This window comes from Leptodactylus fuscus, chromosome 4 (assembly GCF_031893055.1).
Source record: "Leptodactylus fuscus isolate aLepFus1 chromosome 4, aLepFus1.hap2, whole genome shotgun sequence".
In the NCBI taxonomy this organism is placed as follows: Eukaryota; Metazoa; Chordata; class Amphibia; order Anura; family Leptodactylidae; genus Leptodactylus; species Leptodactylus fuscus.
The window spans coordinates 19,578,060-19,600,539 of record NC_134268.1 but is presented as its reverse complement, the minus strand read 5'-3'; the positions used below and the strand labels follow the sequence as shown (position 1 = coordinate 19,600,539).

Here is a 22,480-nt window from a genome sequence, read left to right as displayed (position 1 = left end):
CCTCACACATGGTTTCTTTGTAAGTGGCAGCGTATACGCGCGCGCGTCTTCTGATCGCGAATACGCTAACGTTACGCTTCCGTAAATTTACGGCCGTAAATCAAGGCAACTCATTAAAAACTCTAGTCAAGCCCACTGGGCCGGCCCAAAAAGAACAGCCCATTATTTAATCAACACACAGCTGTGTATGCTCTGGTCACATTTGGTTTGAAATTCACAATGGAAAACCAACCCCACATTGCAGCATCAACCCTGGACAGGGCACTCCTGCTGGGCATAGCGCCCAATCTTGTGAACCAACGCACACTCCAACACGAGGTACGTTCATAAATACATCTTTTGTTTTAATGTTTTTTCAGGAGGTTGCTGGTACTGTTGCTGATCTATTTTTGCATTTCTCTCCCAGCATCCTGACGAGAGCCAAAATGCGGAAATTGGTGGCCAAAGCCATGTCACCCCCGCTGCAGCTGGGCCTACTAGCCCATATTAGTAATCCTGCCACACTACAAGAGGAGGTACGTTAACAAATACAGATTTGTTTCTAGTTTGTATGATGTGGCTAGGAGTCTTTTTTAACTGACATTTATGCCCATTTCATTATATTGCTGCAGCATGACGACGACCCACGGGGGGGGGGGGGGACTCTTCCTGCAGTCAGCCAGGACACTGCCCTACTCCTGTCTGTGGTTTCGAATCTGGTGAACCAACGCACACTACAACACGAGGTACGCTCATAAATACATAGTTTTGGTACGCTTTTTCAGATTCTACCGGTTCTTTTCATCATACTTTTTTAATTTCACTAGCACCAACATGAACAGGAGGAGGAGGAGGAGGTGCTTCAACATGATGTGGAGGACCAAGAGGAGCATTTGGAGGACCCAGATGCTGGGCCGCTGCAAAAAAACGGCGCTATTGGGTACACCCCATTAACGAATTTAGGCCATCCAGGGGTGTTTTTGCACAGCTGTATCATGAGTTGTTGCTGTAAGTTTCCTTTAAGTTTTCACAATGTAGTTAAGTGATGTACATTTCTGTATGTAGTCAACTTTTAGATTTCAGTGTATAAAGTTTCAAGTGTCACTTTTTTGGTGGATGGACACTTTTTTTGTTTTTGTTTTTAAATTTTTGTTTTTGAACCTTTTTTGTATTTCACTGTGTGGAGGTGAAAGTGCTCAACAATCGAAAACGTAACGCTGTGTTCAATATTAAATTGAATTGTATTTTTGTGTTCTCCAAAAAGGGACTCACAGAAATTTTACAGTTTTCTGCGGATGCCTCCAGAAGCATTTGATGTGCTCCTGGAGCACCTGGGCACACATCTGCAGCACCAAGACACCATCATGAGGAAGGCCCTCAGTCCTACGGAAAGGCTGGTCATCACGTTGCGGTATGTGTTATTTGTATTAATTTTTTCATTCTTAGTAATGTTGAAATCGAGAGTTTTGGCTCTATAAAAAAAAAAAAATGCGACGTGCAAGAACCAAACCTACAAAATCCTCCAACACAAACATATCAGATACAAACTGTCTGTGTGTTTCCCATAGTCTGGCCAAGGTTTCCATAAAGAAAGATTTTCTCCGTCTGTAATGTGTTGTCAATGTTGTCGAGATAGATTACAATACCGGGCTAATTGACTCTCGATATAGTTTCAATACAACAATACTGTGTGGAATATGGGTCTGTCTACTTTGCATAGTCCCTCAAATGTGGCCATATATACTTAGCAATAGTTTGACCAAATGGTTAGATACAGTTGAGCAGACCATTTCTTGAAATGCTGTCATTGCATCTGCGATTGTGTCCTGATGGTTTTTTGTTTTTTCTTTTCTTTTAGATTTTTGGCAACAGGGGAGAGTTTTGCATCCCTGCACCTCCAATTCCGAGTTGGTATATCCACAATATCCGGAGTTGTGAGGAGCACATGCTATCTGATCTGGCAGCACTTGCAACCCATAGTGATGCCCAGTCCGACCCCGGAGATTTGGTTGCAGGCAGCAGCAGGCTTTCAGTCTGTGGGCAATTTCCCCAACTGCATAGGTGCCGTCGACAGTAAGCCTATACGTGTGCAGAAGCCACCTCACTCAGGATCACTGTACTTCAACTACAAGAAGTACTTTTCAGTGGTCCTGATGGCGGTCGCTGATGCCACGTACCGTTTTCGTGCTATCGAAGTCGGTGCCTATGGTAGTACTGGGGACTCCCGTGCGCTACTGTCATCGGTTTTGGGACGCAGAGTACTGCTAGATCAGGTGACTACCTCCACCAAGACCGCTTCCGGGTACCACGCATCCAGTCCCGTTCGTCATGGTAGGGGATGAGGCATTTCCCCTCTTGGAAAACCTGCTGCGCCCTTTCCCACGGTCGAGACTAGATGCCCGGAAGAGGGTCTTCAACATGAGGCTGAGCCGGGCACGACGCTTCGTGGAGTGCGCCTTCGGGATCATGAGTAGTAAGTGGAGGGTCTTCACCTCTGCACTGCAGTTGGCTCCCGATACTGTGGACCTGGTGATCAAAGCTGCCTGCGTGCTTCACAACTTTGTCTTGGACTATGACAGGCCGAACATTGTAGTGGAGCCACAGGCAGCTTTGGGTCACCCACTATTACCATCTCGGTCCTCAGGTCGGACAGCCAACGCAGCTGTACAGGTGTGAGATGCCTTTGCGGACTACTTCGTGAGTCCCGAAGGTGCCGTGCCCAGGCCTTTTTCTCGCCTCAGTGATGACCCGCCTGACCTGGACTGAAGACCTTCCTCATCGTGGTGTCATTTTTAATTTTCTTGCTGTTGTTTGTTATGTATTTGTGGCAAAGCTTGTGAGGCCCAAAAAGATGTATATTTCTGTACTGATTATGAATGTGTAGTGTGTGATGCAGCCGTGCTCTTTCATATGGTCACATATACTTTAAAAAAAATGTACATTTTGGCCATTACAAATTTTGCAAAAAAAAAAAAAAAGTGTCATCTTTCTTGTATGCATGTGTTTTTTTTGGGACAGCAAAGTGGTGGTGAGCGTTTGATGCTCTCCCCCTAGAAAGCTCTTTGGACAATATGAACACACAGTCGCACCTGCAGTACTCTGTCCGGATTTCTAAATCACGGTTTTCAGCGGAGAGCAGCAAATGACCACCACCGCTGATAGGCGGACACGCTCTGTGGTTTCCGTATTCTTGCGTGCAGAACACAAAAACCTCAGATGTACAGTATAAGTAGCATGTGTCCTTTATTCTGCGGGTCGGTACGGTTACGGCGATATCTCATTTATATTATTTTTTTATGCGATACTAATTCTGCAGAGGAAAAACACATTTGGGGACATAAATCAATGTTTTTTGCATCGCCATTTTCTGAGAGGCGTAACAATTTTATTTTTCGTTTGACAGTGTTGGTTGAGGGCTTATTTTTTGCGGGACAATGTGCGCTTTTTATTGGCACTGTTGTGGGGTGCATATGACTTTTTGATCACTTTTAATAGCACATTTTGTAGGATGAGATGGCAAAAAATCATTACTTCCGGCAAGTTTTTTCCGTTTTTTTTCCCCCCAATATTCACCGTGAACATTAAATATTATTTCAGTTTTATTGTACAGGTTGTTACGGACGCGGCGATACCAAATATGCATTGCTTTTTTAAAATTTTTAGTGCTTTTTTTTATATAATTCATTTTGTATAGAAAAAAAGGGATTTTTGGTCTTTATAACTTTATTACTTTTTTCATACATTTTTTTTTTTTTTTTAACTTTTTTATGTGTTCCTTTAGGACACTTGAATCAGTTGATGCTTTGATGAAAGCATCAACTGATTTTTGCATTGTAGCTTGCAGGACACAGGATTCAGTGTCCTGCAAGCTACAGAGGAAGTGAGACACATCGCTCACTTCCTCCACCGCCTGGCAGGATCACCAGATATGTGGGGGCTCTGGTAGTCTGGGGTCACTGGCCAGACCCCAGACTACCTTTTACTGCTATCGGCACCTCCCGATCTCACCGCGGGGGGTGCCGATCGGGTTAAATCTGCGGCAGATCTCTTTCGATCGCGCCGTGATCGAAAGGGTTAAAACGTCCAGTCAGACTCAGTTCCGACTGTACGTTATGGAGGAAGGGGTTAGGTGTTAGTAACACCTAACCCCTGCCCCCCCCCAAATAAGGTACCTAAAGACCGGACGTATTTCGGCAATAGTCCGGTCATTCGGTACCAGCACATGAGGCCGTAAATTCACGTACAGCGGTCCTCATGTGGTTAAAGCGGCGAGCTGCCTCTTGATTCGAAACACCTGTAATACCATGACCAATCGGTATCCTTATTATGTCATGAAACAGCCTATACCAAATCCTTATACTTTTAATATGCAGCTAAGCCAATCCTTATACTGCCGAGTGAGAAAGGCAGCACATGTGAGCCGTATAGGAAGGACCACGTGATCGTCCACGATAGCGAGGCCTGGAGCCAGCAAAAGCCGACAACCGAGCCTCGTTTAGAATCGAGGATACCACGTGAGCGGCATCCAACGACGCGCATGTGCACTCAATCGAGCAGTGCAGCATCAATAGAAACAGCTGAAGAAGAAACAAAGACTCTGATATATAAAAGAAGGGTAAGTATCGCTATGTCACATGTGTGATACACGCATATGGCAATACAAAGTACTTAGTGACTAACTAAGAGAACTGCGAGTGAATGTGCAATGCCATAACTACCAATGTAAAAGGAAATTATATACAATAAACAGATAATATATAGCAATATAACCAATAATTAGTGTCCAATATGAAAATATATGTGCAAAAAAGCATGTGAATGAAACAATAATATAATCCGTGAAAGATTGTCTTAAAAAAGGATTTAAAAAAATAGAGCAGAATAATGCTCTGTTGGTTTGTTACTTTGCAGAGACAATTTTTTCCAGTCGTGCTATGCTTTTGTGTTTCTCACAGATACAAACAGCGCAACCCCAATGGACTTCAGAGCCAGGGAGCTATCCCGGCTTACACGCCTTGATGTCATATTTAAGGATGATAACACTATACAGGCTTGTACAAATGTGAGTGGTGTCCAGGAGACATGGAATAGAATCAAAAGTTTATTGAACAAGAGAACCAAGATTTGGTGGAACCATGCTTTTATACAGAACTATATAAAGAGAAAGTTAATCCCTCGGGGTTTAAGGGTCCAAGTATTCCCATCATTCCCTATACAGTCCTATGAAAAAGTTTGGGCACCCCTATTAATCTTAATCATTTTTAGTTCTAAATATTTTGGTGTTTGCAACAGCCATTTCAGTTTGATATATCTAATAACTGATGGACACAGTAATATTTCAGGATTGAAATGAGGTTTATTGTACTAACAGAAAATGCGCAATATGCATTAAACCAAAATTTGACCGGTGCAAAAATATGGGCACCTCAACAGAAAAGTGACATTAATATTTAGTACATCCTCCTTTTGCAAAGATAACAGCCTCTAGTCGCTTCCTGTAGCTTTTAATCAGTTCCTGGATCCTGGATGAAGGGATTTTGGACCATTTCTTTCTACAAAACAATTCAAGTTCAGTTAAGTTTGATGGTCGCCGAACATGGACAGCCCGCTCTCAAATGATCTGAAAACAAAGATTGTTCAACATAGTTGTTCAGGGGAAGGATACAAAACGTTGTCTCAGAGATTTAACCTGTCAGTTTCCACTGTGAGGAACATAGTAAGGAGATGGAAGACCACAGGGACAGTTCTTGTTAAGCCCAGAAGTGGCAGGCCAAGAAAAATATCAGAAAGGCAGAGAAGAAGAATGGTGAGAACAGTCAAGGACAATCCACAGACCACCTCCAAAGAGCTGCAGCATCATCTTGCTGCAGATGGTGTCACTGTGCATCGGTAACAATACAGCGCACTTTGCACAAGGAGCTGTATGGGAGAGTGATGAGAAAGAAGCCGTTTCTGCACGTACGCCACAAATAGAGTTGCCTGAGGTATGAAAAAGCACATTTGGACAAGGCAGCTTCATTTTGGAAACAAAAATTGAGTTGTTAACAGCATTCCAAGAAAAACACTTGCTACCCACTGTAAAATTTGGTGGAGGTTCCATCATGCTTTGGGGCTGTGTGGCCAATGCCGGCATCGGGAATCTTGTTAAAGTTGAGAGTCGCATGGATTCCACTCAGTATCAGCAGATTCTTGAGAATAATGTTCAAGAATCAGTGACGAAGCTGAAGTTACGCCGGGGATGGATATTTCAGCAAGACAATGATCCAAAACACCGCTCCAAATCCTCAGGCATTCATGCAGAGGAACAATTACAATGTTCTGGAATGGCCATCCCAGTCCCCAGACCTGAATATCATTGAACATCTGTGGGATGATTTGAAGCGGGCTGTCCATGCTCGGCGACCATCTAACTTAACTGAACTTGAATTGTTTGTCCAAAATACCTTTATCCAGGATCCAGGAACTGATTAAAAGCTACAGGAAGCGACTAGAGGCTGTTATCTTTGCAAAAGGAGGATCTACTAAATATTAATGTCACTTTTCTGTTGAGGTGCCCATACTTTTGCACCGGTCAAATTTTGGTTTAATGCATATTGCACATTTTCTGTTAGTACAATAAACCTCATTTCAATCCTGAAATATTACTGTGTCCATCAGTTATTAGATATATCAAACTGAAATGGCTGTTGCAAATACCAAAATATTTAGAACTAAAAATGATTAAGATTAATAGGGGTGCCCAAACTTTTTCATAGGACTGTATCTAGTGATGATTGGAATTGGCTTGTAGTACCTGCTCTGTTACTTTTATGGAACTCCTGATAGAATTTAATTCTGAGTCTATTTTATCGATGGAATCACAAATGTACTAATCTGTCAAGATCAACATCCCATTCATCTCGTTCTTCTGTTGATGAATCTAATACGTCAGTTAGTTCAGACGTACATGTTCGATTAAGGAGAGGCAATAAACGGAAGAAGGTTCAATCCAGAACACCTACCAAAAGACGCCCGGACACTAGAAATTACCCCAGAAATATTTTATAATAGGGATTTTTCTCTATTGTGTGGTCCTTTATGGAGGTGGCAAAACGCTGTATAGACTGGTTTACACACTGTTGGTTTGTTACTTTGCAGAGACAATTTCTTCCAGTCGTGCTATGCTTTTGTCTTTCATACAAGCACATGAGCATGTGGAACCATGCGCAAAAACCGAATTGGTTTTCCGTAGCAGCTAGTGGGGAAGGGCATAAAAAAGGGGGAGTCCTGTTCTTATGCTTGTAAACAGTTGATGGCGGTGAAATACAGAGATCGGAGAGATGTCTACTGTATGTGTTGAGCACAATACACCAAACAGGGGCAACAACAGACAGACATAAGCCGATAAGTGTGACCGAGTACAATAAACACATGGGGGGGGGATTTAAGTGATCAGATCTCTCAGCCCTATTTAGTAAAACGAAAAACAAAAACCTGGTACAAAGAAGTGGCCATTTACCTCTCTCTCTTGTTGATACTCCCTGAGTAGACTGGGGAGGACGCAGGTCTTTGGTCTGAGTCCAGGAGTAACCTTGGTGGTGGCAGCCCTAGTTGAAACTGGACAAAGGTCAGCTCGTAGTACCTTGGGTGGTGGCAGCCCCAAGGGGAAAAGGGCAGTTGAGGGCTTTCGGCTGTTAGTCCACTGGTACTCGGCTCCACTTGGTTCCTTTTGGACCTTGTGGGGGGAGAGTTAGTTGGGACCCCCCCCCTCTCTCCTTTTGGGGAGGGGAAGGGTACGTTTTTGACTGATAGCACCCTGGGCACGTTTTTTTTAGTGACACCCCACTTTTTTCGTGCACTTGGTGTTTACGTTGGCACTGTTTGAGGCCTTTGATAAAAAAAAAAAAAAAAAAAAAAGGATGCAGACATCTTCTGGCAGCTTGTAGGCCACAGGCCTGTTGCGGCTTGTGGTTTACGAGCTACTTACTGGTAGAGAAGGAAGCAAGAGGATTCCTCCTCTATTATGCACTTCAACCGCATCAGTGTCATTCAGATGCCAATGCAGGTAACATGGAAAATGTGTTGTGGCTTTCCCAAGGGCCCGGTGTCCCCTCTGCCTCCTTGCTAGCTATGCCTCTGTCTGCAGTTTATACTATAGTGTTTGCTGTACACTATGGTGTATTTGGTAGTGTATACTGTAGTTTATTCTGCAGTTTATACTATAGTGTATTTTGAAAAGAATATTTTTATTTATTTTATTCCTTGATTAATGTTAATATGTGTACATTTGTATTAATAGCCTTTATTATTTGGGTACTTTGCATCTGAAGAGAGTTTCGCTTCCCTACACTTTCAGTTCCGGCTAGGGAAGCCCTGTGGGACATCCTACATGATGAACTCATCCCTGAGCCATTAACTCAACTATGGAATGATGCCGTAGAATTCTTCTGGCAAGTGACCCAAGTCTCGATCTGTGTTGGTGTTGTGGACAGGAAGCACATACACGTTTACAAGCCTCCAGGGTCCGAGTTCTTTAACTACAAAAAATATTTCTCAGTGATCCTTATGGCCATTGCAGATGCCCAATATCGCTTCATTGCTGTGGACATTGGGGCATATGGCCGAACCAACGACTCCAGAGTATTGAAGAACTTTGCGAGGGGAAGAGGGCTTACAGCTGGCACAGCCAAGACCCTTTCCTGGAACAGATGGACCTCCAATACCTTCTGTTCTTGTTGCAGACGAGGCCTTCCAGATGTGTGGAAACTTGTTACAGCCATATGCTTGCCATGGGCTATTGGAAACAGATCATCAACTATCGTCTTTCCAGAGACAGACGACAAGTAGAACGCGCTTTCGGCATTCTATCAACAAAATGGAGGATCTTCACTCGGCCCATCCAACTGGTACCACAGGGAGCTGATGAAGTGGTGAAAGTCTGTGTTGTCCTTCACAATTTTCTACTTTCCAAAGAGCCTCTTCCAATAAATCCAGAGGAGATGGAGTCTACCCTGGAAACTCTTGATTCTTCAGGACCATGGTCTGCTGTTGCTATCAACCACAAGCAAGACCAGTTTGCCGAGTACTTTCTATCAAATTCTGGATGGGTAGATTGGTAAGCGCTAGAGATGAGCGAACAGTGTTCTATCGAACTCATGTTCGATCGGATATTAGGCTGTTCGGCATGTTCGAATCGAATCGAACACCGCGTGGTAAAGTGCGCCATTACTCGATTCCCCTCCCACCTTCCCTGGCGCCTTTTTTGCTCCAATAACAGCGCTGGGTAGGTGGGACAGGAACTACGACACCGGTGACGTTGAAAAAAGTAGGCAAAACCCATTGGCTGCCGAAAACATGTGACCTCTAATTTAAAAGAACAGCGACGCCCAGCTTCGCGTCATTCTGAGCTTGCAATTCACCGAGGACGGAGGTTTCCGTCCAGCTAGCTAGGGCTTAGATTCTGGGTAGGCAGGGACAGGCTAGGATAGGAAGGAGAAGACAACCAACAGCTCTTGTAAGAGCTAAATTCCAGGGAGAAGCTTGTCAGTGTAACGTGGCACTGACGGGCTCAATCGCCGCAACCCAGCTTTCCCAGGATCCTGAATGGAATACACTGTCAGTGTATTCCCGTATACCCGATATATACCCCGATACCCGTTCCAACGGTGTGCCCCCCCACCTTCACCCCAGAAATACCCTGCAAGTCCCCTAGCAATAGAATTGGGGCTATATACACCCACAATTTTTACTACTGGTATACAGTGCCATTGTCTGACTGGGAATTCAAAGAATATATTGGGAATACAAATACCCTCATTTCTTGCTACTGCCATATAGTGCCAGTTTCTGACTGGTAATTCAAAGAATATATTGGGGTTACGTGCACCCACAATTTTTACTACTGGTATACAGTGCCATTGTCTGACTGGGAATTCAAAGAATATATTGGGAATACAAATACCCTCATTTCTTGCTACTGCCATATAGTGCCAGTGTCTGACTGGGAATTCAAAGAATATATTGGGGTTACGTGCACCCACAATTTTTACTACTGGTATACAGTGCCATTGTCTGACTGGGAATTCAAAGAGTATATTGGGAATACAAATACCCTCATTTCTTGCTACTGCCATATAGTGCCAGTTTCTGACTGGGAATTCAAAGAATATATTGGGGTTACGTGCACCCACAATTTTTACTACTGGTATACAGTGCCATTGTCTGACTGGGAATTCAAAGAATATATTGGGGTTATAAATACCCTCATTTCTTGCTACTGCCATATAGTGCCAGTTTCTGACTGGGAATTCAAAGAATATATTGGGGTTACGTGCACCCACAATTTTTACTACTGGTATACAGTGCCATTGTCTGACTGGGAATTCAAAGAATATATTGGGGTTATAAATACCCTCATTTCTTGCTACTGCCATATAGTGCCAGTTTCTGACTGGTAATTCAAAGAATATATTGGGGTTACGTGCACCCACAATTTTTACTACTGGTATACAGTGCCATTGTCTGACTGGGAATTCAAAGAGTATATTGGGAATACAAATACCCTCATTTCTTGCTACTGCCATATAGTGCCAGTGTCTGACTGGGAATTCAAAGAATATATTGGGGTTACGTGCACCCACAATTTTTACTACTGGTATACAGTGCCATTGTCTGACTGGGAATTCAAAGAGTATATTGGGAATACAAATACCCTCATTTCTTGCTACTGCCATATAGTGCCAGTTTCTGACTGGGAATTCAAAGAATATATTGGGGTTACGTGCACCCACAATTTTTACTACTGGTATACAGTGCCATTGTCTGACTGGGAATTCAAAGAGTATATTGGGAATACAAATACCCTCATTTCTTGCTACTGCCATATAGTGCCAGTGTCTGACTGGGAATTCAAAGAATATATTGGGGTTACGTGCACCCACAATTTTTACTACTGGTATACAGTGCCAATTTCTAACTAGGAATTCAAAATGCGCAAGGCTCCCGGAAAGGGACGTGGACGAGGCCGTGGGCGAGGTCGGGGGAATGGTTCTGGGGAGCAAGGTAGCAGTGAAGCCACAGGGCGTCCCGTGCCTACTCCTGTGGGGCAGCAAGCATTGCGCCACTCCACAGTGCCAGGGTTGCTTGCCACATTAACTAAACTGCAGGGTACAAACCTTAGTAGGCCCGAGAACCAGGAACAGGTCTTGCAATGGCTGTCAGAGAACGCTTACAGCACATTGTCCAGCAGCCAGTCAGACTCTGCCTCCTCTCCTCCTATTACCCAACAGTCTTGTCTTCCTTCCTCCCAAAATTCCGAAGCTTTACAGAACAATAACCCAAACTGTCCCTGCTCCCCAGAGCTGTTCTCCGCTCCTTTCATTGTCCCTCAACCTGCCTCTCCACGTCACGATTCCACGAACCTAACAGAGGAGCATCTGTATCCAGATGCTCAAACACTAGAGTCTCCTCCATCTCCGTTCGATTTGGTGGTGGATGACCAGCAACCCACCCTCATCGACGATGATGTGACGCAGTTGCCGTCAGGGCATCCAGTTGACCGGCGCATTGTGCGGGAGGAGGAGATGAGACAGGAGTTGGAAGAGGAAGTGGTGGATGATGAGGACACTGACCCGACCTGGACAGGGGGGATGTCAAGCGGGGAAAGTAGTGTGGATGTTGAGGCAGGTGCAGCACCAAAAAGGGTAGCTAGAGGCAGAGGCAGAGGTCAGCAGCTTAGGCGAAGCCAGGCCACACCCGGAATCTCCCAAGATGTTCCAGTTCGTACCCAGCCCCGAAAAACTCCCACCTCGAGGGCACGTTTCTCGAAGGTGTGGAGTTTTTTCAAGGAATGCGCCGAGGACAGATATAGTGTTGTCTGCACAATTTGCCTCTCGAAATTGATTAGGGGCTCTGAGAAGAGCAACCTGTCCACCACTTCAATGCGCCGTCATTTGGAATCCAAGCACTGGAATCAGTGGCAGGCAGCAACGGCAGGACAAAGGCCGACTGCCGTTCACGCCACTGCCACTGCCTCTGCCTCTGCCTCTGCCACTGCCACTGCTGACTGTGCTGGCGATGCACTCCAGAGGACGAGCCAGGACACCACTTCATCTGCCTCCGCCACTTTGTTGACTTCTACCTCATCCTCCCCTGGTCCTGTCTTATCTCCTTCTCCTGCACCATCAAAGGCACCATCAGGCGTTTCTTTACAACAACCCACCATCTCTCAGACATTGGAGCGGCGGCAGAAATACACTGCTAACCACCCACACGCGCAAGCCTTGAACGCCAACATCGCTAAACTGCTGGCCCAGGAGATGTTGGCGTTCCGGCTTGTTGAAACTCCCGCCTTCCTGGACCTGATGGCAACTGCGGCACCTCGCTATGCCGTCCCTAGCCGTCACTACTTCTCCCGGTGTGCCGTCCCCGCCTTGCACCAGCACGTGTCACTCAACATCAGGCGGGCCCTTAGTTCCGCGCTTTGCACAAAGGTCCACTTGACCACCGACGCGTGGACAAGTGCATGCGGACAGGGACGCTACATTTCACTGACGGCACACTGGGTGAATGTAGTTGAGGCTGGGACTGCTTCCCAAACTGGCCCGGTGTACCTCGTCTCCCCGCCTAACATTCCTGGCAGGGACACGAGAAGAACACCCCCCTCCTCCTCCTCTACCGCCTCCTCCTCCGCCACCGCCTCCTCCTCCGCCACCGCCTCCTCCTCCGCTGTTAGATTGACCCCAGCTACGAGTTGGAAACGTTGCAGCACTGGCGTTGGTAGACGTCAGCAGGCTGTGCTGAAGCTGATCAGCTTGGGGGACAGACAGCACACTGCCTCCGAGGTGAGGGATGCCCTCCTCGATGAGACGGCAATATGGTTTGAGCCGCTGCACCTGGGCCCAGGCATGGTCGTTTGTGATAACGGCCGGAACCTGGTAGCAGCTCTGGAGCTTGCCGGACTCCAACATGTTCCATGCCTGGCCCACGTCTTCAACCTAGTGGTGCAACGTTTCCTAAAGAGCTACCCCAATGTTCCAGAGCTACTGGTGAAAGTGCGGCGCATGTGCGCCCACTTTCGCAAGTCGACAGTAGCCGCTGCTAGCTTAAAATCTCTCCAGCAACGCCTGCATGTGCCACAACACCGGCTTTTGTGCGACGTCCCCACACGCTGGAACTCAACGTTTCAGATGTTGAATAGAGTGGTTGAGCAGCAGAGACCTTTGATGGAATACCAGCTACAAAACCCTAGGGTGCCACAAAGTCAGCTGCCTCAGTTTCACATCCATGAGTGGCCATGGATGAGAGACCTTTGTGACATCCTACGGGTCTTTGAGGAGTCCACAAGGAGGGTGAGCTCTGAGGATGCGATGGTGAGCCTTACAATCCCGCTCTTGTGTGTTCTGAGAGAATCCCTGATTGACATCAGGGATAACTCAGATCACACAGAGGAGTTAGGGATAGCATCCGATCCGTCACAGCTGGAGAGTAGGTCCACACATCTGTCCGCTTCACTGCGTTTAATGGAGGAGGAGGAGGAGGAGGAGGAGGAAGAAGAGTTGTCCGATGATGTGATGGTGATACAGGAGGCTTCCGGGCAACTTCGAATCGTCCCATTGTTGCAGCGCGGATGGGTAGACATGGAGGATGAGGAGGAAATGGAGATTGAACTTTCCGGTGGGGCCAGAGGAGTCATGCCAACTAACACTGTGGCAGACATGGCTGAGTTCATGTTGGGGTGCTTTACAACCGACAAGCGTATTGTCAAAATCATGGAGGACAACCAGTACTGGATCTTTGCTATCCTTGACCCCCGGTATAAAAACAACATCTCGTCTTTTATTCCGGTAGAGGGGAGGGCCAATCGCATCAATGCTTGCCACAGGCAATTGGTGCAGAATATGATGGAGATGTTTCCAGCATGTGACGTTGGCGGCAGGGAGGGCAGTTCCTCCAGTAGGCAACCAAGTTCTCACCGGTCCACACAAACGAGGGGCACACTGTCTAAGGTCTGGGACACCTTGATGGCACCCCCTCGCCAAAGTGCCGCCACGGAGGGTCCTAGTGTCACCAGGCGTGAGAAGTATAGGCGCATGTTGCGGGAATACCTTTCCGACCACAGCCCTGTCCTCTCCGACCCCTCTGCGCCCTACACGTATTGGGTGTCGAAGTTGGACCTGTGGCTTGAACTTGCCCTATATGCCTTGGAGGTGCTGTCCTGTCCTGCCGCCAGCGTCCTATCTGAGAGGGTGTTCAGTGCAGCCGGTGGCATCATCACTGACAAGCGCACCCGTCTGTCAGCTGAGAGTGCCGACCGGCTCACTTTGATAAAAATGAACCACCACTGGGTAGAGCCGTCATTTTTGTGCCCACCTGTGTAAAGCACCCCAACATGAAACTCCATGTCTGTACTCAACCTCTCCAATTCCTCCGCATCCTCATACTCATCCACCATAAGCGTTGCACAATTCTGCTAATACTAGGCTCCCTCCACCCTGATTTCCCCCAACTCTGCTGGTTAGAGGCTCCCTCCACCATGAATTTGCCCAAACTGGGCTGTTTAGAGGCTCCCTCCACCATGAATTGGTCCAAACTGGGTTTTTTAGAGGCTCCCTCCACCATGAATTTGCCCAAACTGGGCTGTTTAGAGGCTCCCTCCACCATGAATTGGTCCAAACTGGGCTGGTTAGAGGCTCCCTCCACCATGAATTTCCCAAAACTTGGCTGTTTAGAGGCTCCCTCCACCATGAATTTGCCCAAACTGGGCTGTTTAGAGGCTCCCTCCACCATTAATTGGTCCAAACTGGGCTGGTTAGAGGCTCCCTCCACCATGAATTTGCCCAAACTGGGGTGGTTAGAGGCTCCCTCCACCATTAATTGGTCCAAACTGGGCTGGTTAGAGGCTCCCTCCACCATGAATTTCCCAAAACTTGGCTGTTTAGAGGCTCCCTCCACCATTAATTGGTCCAAACTGGGCTGGTTAGAGGCTCCCTCCACCATGAATTTGCCCAAACTGGGCTGTTTAGAGGCTCCCTCCACCATTAATTGGTCCAAACTGGGCTGGTTAGAGGCTCCCTCCACCATGAATTTGCCCAAACTGGGCTGTTTAGAGGCTCCCTCCACCATGAATTGGTCCAAACTGGGGTGGTTAGAGGCTCCCTCCACCATGAATTGGTCCAAACTGGGGTGGTTAGAGGCTCCCTCCACCATTAATTGGTCCAAACTGGGCTGGTTAGAGGCTCCCTCCACAATTAATTGGTCCAAACTGGGCTAATTAGAGGCTCCCTCCACCATGAATTGGTCCAAACTGGGTTTTTTAGAGGCTCCCTCCACCATGAATTTGCCCAAACTGGGCTGTTTAGAGGCTCCCTCCACCATGAATTGGTCCAAACTGGGCTGGTTAGAGGCTCCCTCCACCATGAATTGGTCCAAACTGGGGTGGTTAGAGGCTCCCTCCACCATTAATTGGTCCAAACTGGGCTGGTTAGAGGTTCCCTCCACCATTAATTGGTCCAAACTGGGCTGGTTAGAGGCTCCCTCCACCATGAATTTGCCCAAACTGGGGTGGTTAGAGGCTCCCTCCACCATTAATTGGTCCAAACTGGGCTGGTTAGAGGCTCCCTCCACAATTAATTGGTCCAAACTGGGCTAATTAGAGGCTCCCTCCACCATGAATTGGTCCAAACTGGGTTTTTTAGAGGCTCCCTCCACCATGAATTTGCCCAAACTGGGCTGTTTAGAGGCTCCCTCCACCATGAATTGGTCCAAACTGGGCTGGTTAGAGGCTCCCTCCACCATGAATTTCCCAAAACTTGGCTGTTTAGAGGCTCCCTCCACCATTAATTGGTCCAAACTGGGCTGGTTAGAGGCTCCCTCCACCATTAATTGGTCCAAACTGGGCTGGTTAGAGGCTCCCTCCACCATTAATTGGTCCAAACTGGGCTGGTTAGAGGCTCCCTCCACCATGAATTTCCCAAAACTTGGCTGTTTAGAGGCTCCCTCCACCATTAATTGGTCCAAACTGGGCTGGTTAGAGGCTCCCTCCACCATGAATTTGCCCAAACTGGGCTGTTTAGAGGCTCCCTCCACCATGAATTGGTCCAAACTGGGTTTTTTAGAGGCTCCCTCCACCATTAATTGGTCCAAACTGGGCTGGTTAGAGGCTCCCTCCACAATTAATTGGTCCAAACTGGGCTAATTAGAGGCTCCCTCCACCATGAATTGGTCCAAACTGGGTTTTTTAGAGGCTCCCTCCACCATGAATTTGCCCAAACTGGGCTGTTTAGAGGCTCCCTCCACCATGAATTGGTCCAAACTGGGCTGGTTAGAGGCTCCCTCCACCATGAATTGGTCCAAACTGGGGTGGTTAGAGGCTCCCTCCACCATTAATTGGTCCAAACTGGGCTGGTTAGAGGCTCCCTCCACCATTAATTGGTCCAAACTGGGCTGGTTAGAGGCTCCCTCCACCATGAATTTGCCCAAACTGGGGTGGTTAGAGGCTCCCTCCACCATTAATTGGTCCAAACTGGGCTGGTTAGAGGCTCCCTCCACAATTAATTGGTCCAAACTGGGCTAATTAGAGGCTCCCTCCACCATGAATTGGTCCAAACTGGGTTTTTTAGAGGCTCCCTCCACCATGAATTTGCCCAAACTGGGCTGTTTAGAGGCTCCCTCCACCATGAATTGGTCCAAACTGGGCTGGTTAGAGGCTCCCTCCACCATGAATTTCCCAAAACTTGGCTGTTTAGAGGCTCCCTCCACCATGAATTTGCCCAAACTGGGCTGTTTAGAGGCTCCCTCCACCATTAATTGGTCCAAACTGGGCTGGTTAGAGGCTCCCTCCACCATGAATTTGCCCAAACTGGGGTGGTTAGAGGCTCCCTCCACCATTAATTGGTCCAAACTGGGCTGGTTAGAGGCTCCCTCCACCATGAATTTCCCAAAACTTGGCTGTTTAGAGGCTCCCTCCACCATTAATTGGTCCAAACTGGGCTGGTTAGAGGCTCCCTCCACCATGAATTTGCCCAAACTGGGCTGTTTAGAGGCTCCCTCCACCATTAATTGGTCCAAACTGGGCTGGTTAGAGGCTCCCTCCACCATGAATTTGCCCAAACTGGGCTGTTTAGAGGCTCCCTCCACCATGAATTGGTCCAAACTGGGGTGGTTAGAGGCTCCCTCCACCATGAATTGGTCCAAACTGGGGTGGTTAGAGGCTCCCTCCACCATTAATTGGTCCAAACTGGGCTGGTTAGAGGCTCCCTCCACAATTAATTGGTCCAAACTGGGCTAATTAGAGGCTCCCTCCACCATGAATTGGTCCAAACTGGGTTTTTTAGAGGCTCCCTCCACCATTAATTGGTCCAAACTGGGCTGGTTAGAGGCTCCCTCCACAATTAATTGGTCCAAACTGGGCTAATTAGAGGCTCCCTCCACCATGAATTGGTCCAAACTGGGTTTTTTAGAGGCTCCCTCCACCATGAATTTGCCCAAACTGGGCTGTTTAGAGGCTCCCTCCACCATTAATTGGTCCAAACTTGGCTGTTTAGAGGCTCCCTCCACCATGAATTTGCCCAAACTGGGCTGTTTAGAGGCTCCCTCCACCATTAATTGGTCCAAACTGGGCTGGTTTGAGGCTCCCTCCACCATGAATTTGCCCAAACTGGGGTGGTTAGAGGCTCCCTCCACCATTAATTGGTCCAAACTGGGCTGGTTAGAGGCTCCCTCCACCATTAATTGGTCCAAACTGGGCTGGTTAGAGGCTCCCTCCACCATGAATTTGCCCAAACTGGGCTGTTTAGAGGCTCCCTCCACCATGAATTGGTCCAAACTGGGCTGGTTAGAGGCTCCCTCCACCATGAATTTCCCAAAACTTGGCTGTTTAGAGGCTCCCTCCACCATTAATTGGTCCAAACTGGGCTGGTTAGAGGCTCCCTCCACCATGAATTGGTCCAAACTGGGGTTTTTAGAGGCTCCCTCCACCATGAATTGGTCCAAACTGGGGTTTTTAGAGTCTCCCTCCACCATGAATTGGTCCAAACTGGGGTTTTTAGAGTCTCCCTCCACCATGAATTGGTCCAAACTGGGGTTTTTAGAGGCTCCCTCCACCATGAATTTGCCCAAACTCTGCTGGTTAGAGGCTCAATCCACCCTGATTTTCAAAACAAATGTTGGTGCCAACCTCAACTTACTACAAGGGCCAAATTCACTGCTGGTGACAAGCTCTCCTCACTGCAAGTGCCAAATACACATGTTTCAAGGTGTTTTCCTACTGTCAGAGAGGTGGTATTGAGTGTGTAAAGTGTGTAGTTGTTAGGCTGTGATGTTGGGGTAATAGAGGGTCTTTGGTGTGTTAGATGCCCCCAGACATGCTTCCCCTGCTGTCCCAGTGTCATTCCAGAGGTGTTGGCATCATTTCCTGGGGTGTCATAGTGGACTTGGTGACCCTCCAGACACGGATTTGGGTTTCCCCCTTAACGAGTATCTGTTCCCCATAGACTATAATGGGGTTCGAAACCCGTTCGAACACACGAACATTGAGCGGCTGTTCGAATCGAATTTCGAACCTCGAACATTTTAGTGTTCGCTCATCTCTAGTAAGCGCGCATGGTTTGAACTGCTTTTTGTAAGAAAAAAAATTTCTGCTGCACTTTTCAAATTTTTTTTTGTAAGGTTAATCAAAATTAATGTTTTATTTTTTTTTAATGTATGCATATTTTTTATTTTTAAATATTTTTTAGCATTAACTATATTTTTCAACTTTCATAGAAATTTTGGTTATCCTTTATTCCTTATGTATGGACGTTTATGAACTTAACCATTATTTTTATTTGCAGCTTTAGTTCTCTGGTTTCTAGTTCAACCTATATGCAGCCATGACACTTTGGTGTTCAGATGGGAAGGAAGAGGGGCGCAATTTATTGATGCTATCTATATCTACACTGGGACTTGGTGTCTGTGGCTCCCTACACAAAACCTCTACTGTTACCCTGGTGTGTGGTCAAGTCTCTGTGCACCCTGGAAAGTAGCCGAGGCAGGACCAGAGGGCTGCAGACACAACACAGACCATATATTTTCATTAAAAAAAAAAATAGACAGAAATCTAACACTAAATAGAACATATTATATTACTAAGAGATAAAAATGATTTTTTAATGTAAATATTATTAATCTGTAAGACCTTATTATTGAATGATTAGACGAAACAGACAGTGACAATAGGGGTAAGTTTCCGAAACATCTTATTCCAACTTCTAAAAAATCCCCCAACCCCCCCCCCCCCCTTGTCCCTGGTTGTTAAACTAGTCAGCAATGACATTAAGAATATCTCCCCCACTATACATTGTGATAATTGTAGTAGGAGGCAACGAATAGCCATACGGGAACTATCTGAGATGTCTGATATGGAAATAAAACCATCAGACAAAAGGGGAAATGTCGTTGTTTGGTCTAAACGCCTATATGAAAGGGAAGCATTCAGACAGCTTAGAAATAATTAATGTTACAAAAAACTTACATTCAATCCAACTTCTAAGTTTCAAACTGAACTATCCATTTTCCTATCTCCCATAAAAATACTTTTCCTCTATAGAGGCAGTTTCTTCCTTATGAAGATTTCCCCCACATATAAATCCGCCCTGTTTTTGAATAACAGCGATGCTGTCTTAAATGGGATACTATTCACATGGTGCGTTTTTACTGGTAACAAGTATGTATCTAAAATGCAGCTATTTAGGCTGGGACCAGTTGGTATCGGAGAACTTTGTTTGTTATGTGTAATACTGTGTCTCTCTGGGAGAGAGTTCACATGGTGCGGCATTTATGTGAATATGTGCTGGCTGAAATGGTATTAGCACAAACAGGCTTAAGGGATCATTCAATCTAAAGGTCCTATGGCCTATGATATGGGGTGCGGGTATCGGCAGTTATCGGCTAGGTGCTATGATTACCGATTACAGGAGTGCCAACATCGGTCAGCAAATAGTATTCTATTTACAAGTGATGCCCTATAGAGAGTTAACAGCATGATACGCTTATGGCAGATGGGCGTGGTGCGGGAGGAGAGAAATGGGAAGTCAATATCATCTGGCTTACCCAAAAGGAGGTGCGTCTCATAGAGATGAGGTGATTGGTCCATAGAGCTGTGGGTGGAGTCGTTGTGATGCGTAAAAAGGTGACGCTTGGCCGGGCGCGCCGCCGCTGATATCATATGCGGACCTGCCGACGGTCAGAATATATACCGTTTCTCTCCCATCAAATAGAGGCTGAGTGCCGCAATGCTATTTTTTAGCCCCTGAAGAGTCCAAAAGACGAAACGCGTAGGGCTGTTTAAGTAAGAGGGTTAGTTGCTGTGGCTCGCAAGTAGGCTGATACTTAAGGCTGGTTGCAGTCTCCGCTTCTGGTGTGCCTCTGTTGGTGTGACGATAGGTCAGTAGCCTCAGAGGACCCAGGAGTAGGAACTGCTCTGTTTATCCTAAGCCTGTGAAAGAGTTTTATCAGCCGAGTAACAGCAACACTCTTTATATTCTGGTTGAGGGAGATAGGGCTTGTAAGGGACAGAGTCCTATATGTATTCCCTATGATACAATTGCCATATAGGTTATTGTCTCTGAGTATACTGACCGTGACTCAGCGGTGTCTAGTTACCTTAGGTGCCTTTGCACTTTTTTATTACCATACCTTTTTGTTTTTAAAGGAATTAATAAAGGTTATATTTTATATTTATGGATACTTTTGTTGGGAGGATCTATTTAGGTCCTTCCAATCAGTGATGAGATAAGTTACAGTATCTTTATCATTTAAAGCTGCAGTGAGAGTTATGAACTATCCATTTTATTGCAGAAGGCTGTCGATGATGGTGTTATTACACAACAACAATTCACATATTTATTACCAACAAATCCATCTGCCGCGACCTTCTACCTCTTACCCAAGATCCACAAGAACGCTACGTGTCCCCCTGGTCGTCCAATAGTTTGTAAATGTAAATATATTGACTTCTACCTGAAACCTTTGGTTGAAACACTACCTTCTATCATTAAGAACACAACTGATTTCCTGTCCAAAATTGATGGCATCCATTTGGAACCGAACATGTTGATGGTGACATGCGATGTAGAATCACTATACACCTCGATACACCATCAAGATGGTTTGGAGGCCGTTCGTGCCTTCCTTACAAAGTCTAACTCGGATGAGTCACTGGGTGAGTTTTTGGGTTAGATTTGTTGCAGTTTGCCCTTACGCATAATTTTTTCACTTTCAAAGATGGTTTTTATTTACAGTCACAAGGTACAGCAGTGGGGGCGTCATGCGCACCAGCCTATGCAAATTTATTTTTAGGTTTTTGGGAGTGCACCGTTTTTCTCACTGACCCCCCACCATATATCGACCAAGTACAATTTTGGGGTCGATATATCGATGATATTTTTATGATTTGGCAGGGAAGCAGTCAAGAACTTGAATTGTTTTTCAATTTTCTTAATACCAATAATAGGGATATTTTTCTTACCTATAGGTTTAGCCCATCGATATTGGATTTTTTGGACGTTAGGATGGAGGTTTCAGCGAATGGTCGTATTAAAACCGATATCTTTAGGAGGCCCACAGCCACAAACTCATTACTACACACAAAGTCATCCCATCCTAAAAATTTTGTAAAAAGTATTCCAGTTGGTCAGTTCCTCCGTACTAGGAGAATATGCTCCACAGATGAAGCGTTCTTCAGTTCTTCTTGCAATTTGAGCAATCGGTTTCCTAATCGTGGCTACCATGAGGATGACGTAATGCACGTTTCCGGAGAGCAATATCTACTAACCGTTACAGAAACGGAATAAAAACTCCACTTCAGACAACTTGGTTCGATACATTACTAATTACTCATCTAGAAGTTTCGAACTGTATAATATCTTGCGAAAATATTGGTATCTCCTGACTCAGGATCCAACTATTCATTCTTATGTAAATCACTGTCCCACGATAACTTATCCGAGAAGTCGCAACCTCCGCGATATGCTTGTGCATAGCCATTATCGTCCGGCCCCCCTACAAATGGTTGTCGACCGTCTGGTAATTGTGTAGCATGTTGCAACATCGATACATGTGACATTTTTTGGAATTCTGATAATACTCGGACATATTCAATTAGATTCCCCTTTAACCGTCATTCCTTAGGGGTGATCTATTTTCTACTATGCCCATGCAACTTGATCTATGTGGAGCTAACATCAAGAGAATTACGGAGACGTGTCAGAGAACATGTTATTGGAGTGTCTTGCTCAGACATACAGACATTGAAGACAATACCCAGACATCACAACTGTGACTCTACATTACTTCGAGTTTGAGCAATGGATCGGGTTCAAATCAACCCACGCTCGGGCAACTGGCGACAAACTTTGGCCCAAAAGGAATGCAAATGGATTTTTCAACTTGATACTGTCTTCTCTAAGGGATTGAATGAGTCATTGAATTTTGCTCCCTTTCTCTAATGGTTAGTTGATATATGCTTTCTACACCTTTGCCTTGT

The 22,480-nt window shown here is 46.0% G+C and overlaps 1 pseudogene; it reads left to right on the top strand.

The window, feature by feature from the left end:
• The first annotated feature begins 219 nt into the window (after nt 1-219).
• LOC142201120 (uncharacterized) lies at nt 220-22,276 on the top strand (annotated as a pseudogene).
• The last annotated feature ends 204 nt before the right edge of the window (nt 22,277-22,480 follow it).